Source organism: Lichenostomus cassidix, chromosome 2 (genome assembly GCF_008360975.1).
Source record: "Lichenostomus cassidix isolate B80296 chromosome 2, HeHo_3.0, whole genome shotgun sequence".
NCBI lineage: Eukaryota > Metazoa > Chordata > Aves > Passeriformes > Meliphagidae > Lichenostomus > Lichenostomus cassidix.
The window spans coordinates 64,243,054-64,255,105 of record NC_139482.1 but is presented as its reverse complement, the minus strand read 5'-3'; the positions used below and the strand labels follow the sequence as shown (position 1 = coordinate 64,255,105).

The 12,052-nt window shown below is 41.2% G+C and overlaps 1 protein-coding gene across 6 annotated transcripts in view; it reads left to right on the top strand.

Moving 5' to 3' along the window:
- PHACTR1 (phosphatase and actin regulator 1) overlaps positions 1-12,052 on the top strand; it is a 304,744-nt gene that overhangs the window by 131,738 nt on the left and 160,954 nt on the right. The window contains exon 1 of one of the 6 annotated variants that reach the window (XM_085051896.1): positions 3,029-3,079. The exons of the other annotated variants lie outside the window; for them this stretch is intronic. The gene's annotated coding sequence lies outside the window, so the exon portion shown is untranslated. Of the gene's footprint in view, positions 1-3,028; positions 3,080-12,052 lie in introns of those variants that run through there. 6 annotated transcript variants of the gene reach the window in all.

Here is a 12,052-nt window from a genome sequence, read left to right as displayed (position 1 = left end):
CCATTTTTATTGTTGATGTTAGTTTCCTGTAGGGTTCCCTGCATGTGCTTTGCAGGCAATAAGTGGAATGGGTAAGGAAGGGGCAGCTTGGTGAAGAGACAAGTGTCACAATCGTGTCATGCCTAAAGTGGAAAGGTTTTCAGAGAGCAAAAAACGTGCAGCAATCCCAAGAGACAGCCAGGCCCCTGCTTAATTGCTGTGTGCTGAGAGATCTGCCTACATTTGTATCACTGTGTCCACAACCGTCACCAGCTCAGAATGAGCAAAAAAACTCACATAAATGGCAGGGCCAGGTATGTGCCTTTCCTTCCAGCAGCACCTCTTTTTCCTGAACTTATTTTCCAGTGCATGTTATTAAACTATTAGAGAGCATCCAAAGGAGGGCCATGAGGATGGTGAAGGGCCTTGAGGAGAAGCTGTATGAGGAGCACCTGAGGTCACTTGGTCAATTCAGCCTGGAGAAGAGGAAACTGAGGGAAGATCTCATGAGGGGAAGAGGAGGGGCAGACACTGATCTCTTTGTTGTGGTGGCCGGTGACAAAACCCAAGGGAATGGCCTGAAGTTGTGTCAGGGAATGTTTAGGTTGGATATTAGAAAAAGATTCTTCACCCAGAGGGTGGTTGAACATTGGAACAAGCTCCCCAGGGCAGTGGTCACAACACCAGCCTGACAGAGTTCAAGAAGCATTTGGACAGTGCTCTCAGTCACATGGTGTGACTCTTGGGGTGTTCTGTGCAGGGCCAGGAGTTGGAGTCGATCCTTGTGGATCCCTTCCAACTCAGCATAGTCTGTGATTCTATGGTCACAGCTGTCAGCCACCTCTCAGCTCCCTGTCAGCCACTCCTCTCTCCCCTCATCAGTGAGGATGGCAGTACATGGTGATTGGGGGAGCGTTTTGGAAAGCTGAAAGATTTGTATTTGAAAGTGCTTCAGGCTGGATTGGATCAGAAGGAATGTTTCAGAAGGACACACCACAGACCTGAGGAGCTGCCCATTCCTACTGTGGGTCTGCACACCTCTGTCAGTGCTTCTTCCATCAAGATTCTGGTCTTTGGCTGGCTCTTGCATGCGTTTTGGCAGCATCAGTAATAGCCCTGACCATAAGGAGAATTACAAACAAGAGCTGTGTTATACAGGAACTCGACTGCAGAGACAAGGTTGCTGGTAGCAATACATATTTGGTGTGGGGCATGGGGGAAGGGAAATGCTGGGAAAAAAAGGAAGTAACAATTACACAAATCTGTTACATTACACTGTAAAATCAGTGAAGTGGTAAAAATGAAACTGGCTACCTCATTACACAGCTTAAATAGAAAGAAAACAAATAATAAGCAAAACTGATCAGGAAAGAAATATGACAGGCAATTTGTGAAAGAAGTTAAAAGTAATCTAGAAGCAGTTTTATCAACTGAAGCAAGAAAGCATATCTGTTCCTGAGGATTTAGGGGACCCTAAGGAATATGCCTAACCACATCTACAGCATCCACCAGAGATGGGGATTTTTTTATTTGGCCTCACATCCTAGCACCACACCTGGCCATGCTGATGGGACATCCAAGCCATTGCTGCAGAGTCTTTCTTTATGCACTACTCAGATGCACCAAAGCAATGAATTAAAGGCTTCTTAAGCTTTGTCAGGGCAGATGAAGAACCATCTTGGACTGGGTTTTAAAGCAAGTGCAAATTCCATTGTTGATCCCACCATGACAAAGTCCAAGAGCTCTCTGTGCTTCACTTGCATTTATAAACAACACCATTCTAATTTTCTTGTGTTCTGCACAATACTTTCCCAAACATTATGATGTCGCTGGCCTAACCCAAAATCTCATATCCAAATATTTTCATCAGATTCCTTTAAACTTTATGAAACTCTGAAATGTTCTCCTTTGAACCTTGGAGAAGACTTGTATTGGACCTGAATTTGAATTTAAAATTTTCCGCTATTTTTTTACTATTAAAACTCTCGCCCCCCACCCCAATCTGATACACTCACGTTCATACATATTCTTCTTTTCCCAGTACCAATTTCCTTCTTAAGGGTGTGCTGCAGTCTGTTTGCCTGCTTCTTTTGAACTTCATGTACTCATGAGTTCCTCTAAAATTTAGGTGGTGTTTACATTACTCCACACCTCATAGAGTTTTTCTGTGACAGCAAGCCCTGGGTGAGTGCACCCAGGGAGAGTTACAAGCCATGACTTGCACAGAGATACTAGCTCCTTGTCATCATTTGGATTTGTTTATCTCCCCACCTCATATGATTTCCAGACAAGCTTAGCACACTTTGAATCCTCTAATTGTGCTGCTGTGGCCATGTGATTGCCTGGTTGAGTAATTCCCTGCAGAAGGAGACCAAACTGCATATTACAAAGCTCAACAAACAGTATTTGAAATGCGAACGAGTTGCACTAGTACATGTAGTTGCACTAGTACCATGCCACTTTGCCCAATACTAGTGCCACTGCTATGTGGAGGCTTGATTTACAGTAGCAAACTTAGTGATCTGCAGGGAAGAGCATGGGTGGGGAGGGAAGGCTAGCTGGACCTTTGGCTTGTTTCCTTATCATCTTCCTCGGAGGTCTCAGCGAGGAGGTAGGAATCGCTGCCTCGTGGAGGTAAGGAGCAGTTGCCTTCTGCACCACCAGCAAGCCCAAACCCATTCTGGCTGTTCTGCAGTGTGTACGATGGAATGAGAAAGACAAAGCAGCTGGCAACAAATGTGCAGCGATCTGCTGAAGACCTTCTTGATTTATAGGTAATATATGGGAGGAGGGGAAAAGGCAGATAAAACCCAATTGTTCCCATTTTACAAAAGGCTTGTGCTGTTTTCAGAACGGTTAATTGCATTGATTGTTCCGACCTCTGTATCTTCCTTTCATACGGGAGCTGGTTGTTGAATTGCAACTTGTTTTTCGGGTGGCTGACAGTGGAGAAGAGGCAGTCTGGCACGGCAAGGCTGGATGGGTGTGTGTAGAGCGTGCGTTTTCAGAGCATGACACTTAGGAAGGCTGTTGCTCAGTTGCCAAAAGCACAGCTGTTGCAGAGCAAGGGAGGGAGCCTGGCAGCAGCCTTGTAAATCAGGTAGGCAAACGTGCAAACCATATGCTTATTCCTGCCTAATTTTATTGCTCAAAGTGGCAGTTTATTAGTGGGTAGTGTCTGGGTTCACAAAGTCCTCTTTTCTGCCGGTGGCAGTCAGGCAGGGTTGATGAGAGCAGCTGGGTGTGTTTGCCCAGAAGCCGCTATCTGTGAATGAAGAGATCAATAGCTGCGCTAAAAATCACTGAGCCATCTGGGATTTACAGATAGAGGATTGACTTGCAAATCCTACTGAAATTGAGATCTGCAGTAACTGCTGAATAACAGCACAAGCAGTGGAAGTGGTGTAGAAAGTTATCTATAAGACCTGAAATGGCCTAGTGGTACTTTTCTCAGCCCTCGGTCACAAAAAAGCTGAGGAAAAGGCAAGAAAATGCTGAGGTAGGGGGAAATTATGTTTTGCTGCTATTTTTTTATTTTTAACCCTGTTGTTGCCATGTGATTTTGAAGGTACTGCAAGATGATAGAAAATGCAGCTATATTTTACCAGTACCTGGTGGCTACCAAAATCAGTCTCTTTCCATCTGCATGAAAACAGGATAAGCCTGTAACCTAGTGGGAGAGGGGGAGAACAAAAGAAAAGGCTTGTTCAGAAAAGTGCCAGAGGATGCACTTGGAAATAGAACTTAGACTTTGAGTCAGTTTTATGCTTATTCTGTGCTCTGTGGTTATGCAGAAATATGGCAGCTGCCAGGCTGCAGAGAGGAGCTAGGAACAAACTGAGACCTGAGAGTAGAAAGAAAATATCCAGAAACAACTTCTCCTATAGGTGAAGAAAGCCATACATTCATAGCAGAGATCAGTCATTTCTCTAGTACCTTTCAGCATGGATTTTAAATATGGAATTGGTCTTTCATTGATTAGTAAGGATATTTGCCTGGCTTACTGAGCACAAAGAAATTGAAGTATGGGGAGTGCCCTGTGGGTCTGGTTAAGCTGTTCTAAAACACAGCCAGGAAGGGAGAAGATGTTTGGAAAAGAACTGGAAAGCAAACCCCCAGCATTTTATCCACTAACCCATTCCAGTAAAGCCAAATAACAGCTTTTCTCTTTTTTTTTTGTTGTTTCTTTTTTTTCCTGGCAGGGCATGACCTTGACCATAGGTTAGCCTAGATAGTTGCATTGTCCTGTGCTGTTCTAGTCTCTAGATTTAAGAGGTGGTTATAGTGTTTATTTTATAGTGTTGTCTGTGTAAACCTACATCAAAGAGGGGAGGATTTTAGTGTTGGGTAATGTCATCTCTGATATAAGTTTGTTAAATGTGTACATGATTGTTGGTCCTCCCTAATAGTGCTGTTGCTCACTGTGCTGTGTGTTCAGAGGTTTGTCAGTGTTGACAGTGTTTGGCAATCTTTTTCCTGAGTTTATTTCTCGGTGGAGGTATCCACAGTAATTAGACTTCAGGTAAAACATTGATAAGTACAAAGCATCTTTCTTATCTGTAGTTGTCCCTGGAATGATACAACAGATGTGGTATTGTGACTAGCAGCATAGTATTTAACTAGTGCTGTAGAATTTAACTAGCAACAGTCTAACTCCAGTGACCTTGCTGATGTCTTAGCAGAGCTACACTTCCTGCACTGGCCTTTCTAAAAAGTGGAGCTGGGTCTTTGTAAACTCATTTTTGTTATTGAGACTGCAGCCCTTCTTGTTGTGCTGCCATAATACAGACCATGGCCAGCTGAAATTAAGAAGCAGTTTGTATTGTCTTGGGGTGCAGCTACAGGAGAACATCTCTTCTCCTGTGACCTAGACCACTGAATGTCGTCTCTCTGCAAGGAAATCTCCGCAGGCAGGCACTAAAGATTATATTCATAATTTCTGTAATACTACTGCTCCGTGATATTACAGGGGGCATCTGTGTAGTCAAATCCGTTCGCAGCTAACAAGAAAGCTCACTAGATTGTCCTATATCACAGCATATCACTACAGTATCTTTCAAAGATATTGAAGAAAGAAATATAATTCAGCTGTCTTCTTACAAAATCTTTTTCCGTGCTCTGCAATCTCAGGAGATCAGAAGCTGAATGAACTGAAATTTCTTTCAGCACAGTCACACTTATTTATGTGCATTACCTCCTTGAGGGCAGTAAAAGTGTGGATTAGATAGATAGGAGAGCAAAGACCTATTAATTTTCATAAGAGGTGGTCAATCTTACTGAAGATTACACTGTTAATCTCTGAAGGAGTCATCATGCTTTATTGGATAAACAATCTGTAAGGGAGAACTTTTCTGAGGAAACTCTATGTGATGTGTGACAAAGAAAGCAAATAGTCCAACACGATCTTTCATACGTTGATAAGAAGAAAAATTCTGGCTCAACAGTGAAACTAGTATTTGATAAATCAAATTGAGAAATGGTCCAGAACTTTGTTATTTTTGCCTTGATCTTTAAGCAATAGGCTGCAATAGGTATGCGAGTAAAGTCCAGATTCCTTAAACTTTCTAAGCCTACCACTCTCAGATAGTAGAACAGAAGGTGTCTCGCATTCTTAACAACCTATCAAGCTGATAAAGGAGCAAACGTGACTGTTAGAAATTCTGTGGATTATTAACCTGAGAGAGTAAAACAAGCAAAAAATCCCACAATAAACAAAACCAAATAAAACCCAAACAAAAAAAACCCACACACAAACAAACAAACACAAAAGACAACAAAAAAAACCCACAAACCAACCTAAAACACAAACAAAAACTCCAAAACCAACCCCAAAAACTCTGTGCAAGGTAGTATTTTTGAAGTACAATAACTAGGGAAAGCATAGAATCCACTTACAAGTGAAGTACAGAACAAACTGAAGCTGCAGCTGTGACTTTGACCACCTTTGCAGTATTTCTGCCTCTTAGTAACTTTTGTTTCATGTGGTCTCGGTCTGATAGAGCCATGTAAAATGTCTGTAAGAAATGGGAAAATGTACCTGGTTTTCTAAATATTTTAACCAGTTGTAAAATCCCCATAGATTCACAATGTAGACAAACTAAGAGAATGCTGGAAACTTCTGAGAAGGCGGCTTTAGTGAAAAAGTTTTTTCAGAAAGAGAGATCATTTTTTAGAGAGGCAAGTGCTGTTTAAGAGTTGTTTCCTCTTCTTCATGACAGATGCAAAGAACAAGAAAGGAAAGCCACACTATGGAGTAAATAATATCCTTGCTTGAAAATAGTTTTTGTCACACTTCGAGTTGTTTCAGAGCAGTGAAATAGAAAAGAAGTCCCATGTGATTGCTCAGAATTTACTCAGTACCAAAACAAACTGGAGCATATTCTCAAGTTTTCATGCTTTTTTTTCCCTAAGTTTTGGTTTTTTAAGGATCTTGAATTTGAGTTTGTTGACTTTTCCTAAAATTACTTTCCAATTTACCAAAATTCAGTTTTGAACAAACTAATGCTATTTAGCATCAGAGGATCATTTAGGTCAGAAGGGATTTCAGGATGTCAGGGAGGTCAATTCAATGGTATAATGTTAAAATGGTTCTCCATTCTGTAACAGTTACACTACAAGGGCAGGCAAAACTTAACTCCAAAAGAGTTAAATTGTGAGTCTTTTAAGCCTTAGAAGAGATGCGGGAGATTCCACGTGGGTAGGAATTTTATGTAAAACTTTGGTTTCTCATTTGGGGTAGTTTTTTTAAACTTACACAATGGGAAACTCCATTTTGCTGAGCACAGCAAGGCCAGGCACTCCTGAAAACAACCTCCCAAATACTGCACATTTTCCAGATGTAATGGTACTCTGGGCTTCAAGCCCACCACATATTTTCTGTATTGTGTTTTGCCCTCAGGTATAACTTTTCAGGTGTGAACCCAACCCAAAGTGTTTCAAAGCATTTGTCTTTTTCATTTTGTTTATTTATATACACTTAAAAATGTATTGGGAATACACTTAAAAAGCAAAAACCCTTCAATATCCTGCTAGGAAATGATGATCAGGAGAATCCCTCTGAGTATGCATGGATTTGATACCAAGTCAGAGTCTTTCCAAGAATCAAAGGAGTCTGCTTTTGGAGTCAGCACAATTACACAAAAGATGAATGTGTCTCCATTTGTACCTTTTCCACCTTTTGCTTAATGTGGTGCAATGAACTAAAACTTGAAACTTGTAGAGCACCATTTTCACTGATAGGAATATCTGCTGATTAATCAGGCTGCAGTACTTAACATTAAATCTTGCGTACTATAATTGACTGTTATGTCATGCTAATGAGATTTCTTTCAGTTTTACTGCCTGCATGCTGCTGATCTAGACAGCCAAGAATTTCGGTATTATTTTATGTTCACCTATGCCTTACTGGCTTTATTTTTTTGCTTTTTTTTTTGCTTTTTTTTTTTTTGTTAGGGCGTAGAGAACAGCAGATTACTTCTCTGTTAAGTATTTTGCCTCTATCTGAAACAACTGAATAGGAAAGAAAGGTGTGTGTTTAAGCATATGAGGCTTCTGAGCCATCTTTGTTTTAATTTTTAAAAACCAAACAGAACCTGAAAGTAGTTGTTGTATCTTTGTTAAATATCTAAAATTAAAAAATTACTTAGAATAAGGATGGGAAATAGAGTGGGGAAGAATCCCATTTTTAAGGAAGGAATTAGATAGAGAAGTAATGGCTTTTCTTCCATTTCTGCAACTCTAAGCAATTATAGAGTAGAGTGAAAAGATCTAAATGATGTAACTAGCCAAACATACTTTCTCTATTTCCCAGAGGCAATGCTAATCTATTCATTGGAGACCTGACCCAGATGAGAGTTACATCTCCAGGGGAAAACTTCAGGTCTTGAAACGAGCATTGAAAGTTGGTGGGATCATTAGCATGGAGAGGCCGGTCCACTCTGCTGCTATGCCCAAGATGTGACCACACATGCTTTAAATTTACCTGTTTTGCTCTAGTTTTTCATGGACATAGTGTAAGTGCTTATACTGTATAACTAGTATAAGATGGTGAACAGAGTTTAGAGAGTGAGTTGTATGCAGAGCAGATGAGGGAACTCATGTTTTTTAGCCTTGAGAAAAGGAGACTCAGAGGAGACCGTATTGCTCTCTACAACTGCCTGACAGGAGGTTGTAGCCAGATGGGGGTCAGTCTCTTCTCCCAGGCAGTCAGCGACAGGACAAGAAATGGCCTCATGTTGTGCCAGGGGAGGTTTAGTTTACACATCAGGAAGAGTATCTTCACTAAAAGGGTGGTAAAGCATGGGAGGGACTGCCCAGGGAGGGGTGGAGTCACCATCCCTGGAAGTGTTCAAGAGATGACCGGATATGACACTTAGTGCTATGGATTAGTTGGCATGGTGGTATTCAGTCAAAGGCTGGATTTGGTCTTGGAGGTCTTTTCAAACCTTAATGCTTCTGTGATTCAGTGTTCACCTCACATGGAGTAAATGACTTAGGGATATTTCTTCTGCACAGACACATTTGTGCTCAGGATGTGACGCGACTGTAGTTCTTTGAGGGGACAGACAGCTTTAGCATTCAGGTGAGTTATTTATTACTCCTATTTGTAAGTCACATCACAAGTGAGAGTAAAGGATTTAGCCATGTTGAACTCGATAGACTTACGTTATCTTACATTAGCAGAGTACTGAGCTAATTAGTGTGGTGTTCTGCATATTTATCACAGGGAGAAAGAAGATTTGGCCCATTCCGAGCCATGGAGATGCAGTAGCTCCAAGGCTTGAGCACACAGTCATGAGCAGCAGGAGTGACTAACCTCCACTAAAGAATCCTCCTTTAGGCCTGAGGTAGTGGTTTTTCTCCCTTCTACCAAAACATAAGCCATCTGCAGAGATAAGTAATCCTTATCAGTTATTTACAGATGCCTTAAATAGCAGAAGCAAGTAGAAGCATTTAGTCTGGATGCCATGGTGTTAAACAGTAATTTGCTCAAAGAGAAACAGAATTTAGTGAATGAACCCAGCATTACCAATTTAGAGTGGCCACTAAAATGTCTGGCCTTGCAAAGCTGGGAGGCTGAGGAGGGTGAGGAGAAACCATCTGATAAAAAATCAAATCAGCAGTGTCAAAAATCAAATCAGCAGTGTCAGCAGTTAGAGGGGTTGAACACAGACATTTCTTGCAGGGACCAAACCAAGGTGAAGAAACAATGGTTGAGTCTCTGCTGGCCTTCACTGTAGGCACCAGAGCTAATTACTGACCCAGACTGTCCTAAGGGACTGCAAATTGGAAGCTGCAAACTCATGCTCAAACAGGACACAGGCTGTGCTGGATGCCACACCCTTTCCTAGTTAGATCAGGCTTGTGTCCATCCATAGGGTAGGTCACCCAGGAATTTTTTGTTGCAGTGATTAATTGAAAATCAGCCCTGCATGTGTTCATCTTTTTGTTTCTGATGCATCACTTCTCAGAAGAGCAGCATTGGATTTTTTTGTAGCCATTAAAATTGACTTCTTGTTTTCAGCCTTAGAGACCTCTGAGTCATTTTGGAGTGGTTTTGACCTGTTTTGTGCCCGAGTTTTGTTGCTTACAAGCTGGTTTTCCCTGAAGAGGTGCTGTTATAATTGCTGCACTTGCAACCCCGCTTTTGTCACATGTGTGACAGTGTCTGCAGGAGTCATTCTCTGCTGTTTCTCTGCTCTCTGCTTGTAAAGTCCATGCTGTCATTTCAGAAATTGTATTCAAAGATGTGATTAAAACTGGTGGGGTTTAGGCCTACTATTCCCAAACAATTGTGCTTTTGTTTGTTTGCTAATGTGGACACATTTCAAAGGAGTCTGCCTTTTAGAAAATTCTCACTCTTTGCTTTTGAAAGTCTTCAGTGAATATTAAGTTAGGCTCACTTAGTCACTAGTCATATTTGAAAACATGGACCTTTGGATTGGCCTTTTTTTTGGGTTTTGTGGGGGTTTTTGGTCTTTTTTGTTGTTGTTTATTTTTTGTTTGATTGGTTTTGGGGTTTTTTTGGTTGGTTGGTTGGTCTTTTTTATTTTAAATCTTCTTTCTTTGAGACCTCAAGGGAGACACAGATTCATCATCATCTGGTGACATTCCATTAGAGAAACAAAATTCTTTTTGAAGTCTCTATGCAGTTACTGGGAAACTTTCATTGTGTCATAACCTCAGAGATTAAATGTGATAAAACAATGAAAAGCAATACCCATTTCAAGAATGCAACAAAATATTAAATATATGCTGTGAACCAGATTGTGGTATACTTTATTGTCCTTAAAAGAAACGCAAATTATCTAGAATGGGGTACTGTGTCAGGTGTGCATCTTTGTTTCTTGGGCCAACTTTCTGCATTATGCAAATGTCCATGTTTGCATAAGGACATACTCACAGTGCCTTCCTTGCCTCCCAGCATCTGTAAGTTGTAATTGGCAAAGCACTGGGGAGGAAAACTTGTTCCAACCAATGTTGGAAACAGATGCAGTAGCTCAGGGGAGTGGGATACCGAATTTGGCAGTGAAGGTTGGCAAAGATGCAGTGAGTGCAGCTGATGCTCAGCGAGTTTGAAGGGAGGGGACAGGTTGCTGCTGGTTTGCTGTCATCTCATTCCTGCCGAGCAGGTAGTAGCATACCTGAAGGCCATCTCCAAAGGAGAGTGATGACATGCCATTATTCAGCCTTGTTTAGGGCTAGGAAGACTGAAACACTACATTTATAGCTTTCCTAATGCATGGCTAGCTGTTTCCTGTACTGGCTTGCCTTTTCTTGAGAGAGAATATATGTTCTCTGAGCAACACGCTTGCCATTTGGGGTTCCAAAATAGAATGCATTCCCTGCATCTGAATAAGGTGGCTCTTACCTCGGTGAAGGCCCTTGCTCCATCCAGCCTGGAAACTAAAAGTCCAGAATGCATGTAAGCAGTTACTTTTTTATCAAACCAGCAGTGGTTTTTTGAAAGCTGTGAGTTGATCCTTCTGCATGTCCCAGGAGATTTCTGCCACTTGTGATGCAATGCCCAGTTGCCAGCAGAACAAGGAACTGGGCACAATTTGAAACTCAACAGGAGTATTTTTGTTCACTTTACTGGGCAGAATCTGGAAGTCAACGATCACTACATGAAACTGAAATTGTATTCTGGAAACATGTAATTGAATGCAGACCTGGCCACTCTTGAGATGAAAATAAACCACAAAGGCTTGAGGTACTAGATTATGATGCCAGCTCTTAGATCAAATTATCAATTGCCTTGATGCAAATGAGTATCTGATACCAAGCTAAAATTGCGTTTCTGCAGCAAATCAAAGCTAAACAGTAGGATTTATATATAGATAGATAAATCGTAGCTGTGCTTAGCAGTGCTTCCCTAACCATTTTTCACAGGGACAGTGAAATCATTAATCTTTGCTAGTAAGAAGCTTTTAAAAAAAGAGACAAAAAAGCTTGGGAACATATTGACAATTTAGTGTTCAAAGTGATTACTGACAAGAGTCCTGTCTTATTTAGGCCATGTCTGAATGTGTCACCTAGAGTAAGAGAGTGGTAGGTGGTAGTTGCTCTGATAGATTGCTTGTGCTGTACCACTTAGTGTGCTTTTTGGGTGGGTAGGAGAGATTCTGCATGAGGGAAATACACTTTGAGCCTGACTGGGGCTTCAGGTCTCATTCGGCAAGGAAAGAAGTGTACCCCCAAAAAGGAAAGAGCCACTGGCGCTGCAGAGAGGAATGCTGCTGGGAAGTCATATAGGGCTCAGGCATACACTGCTTACCCTGGTATTCTTTCTGCTTGTCTTTTAAATGAAAGTACTTCTTTATAGTTTCTAATGCACCCCACCACATAATACATTCCCTGTGAAATGTAATGGGAAGTTACTGCTGTAATTAACTCGTTGATTGTTTAAAACAATTGCTAATTGTATGTGGTCGGAAAGCTGGGAGGATCTCACTGTCACTAATGTGACTGGATAATTATAGATTTTTCTTTTAATATTTTTTTCCATAAAACATGTTTTCTTTGCAGTAGCTTTTATTTTTGGCCACCTAACTTTCAGTTCCCGTGACTGGCA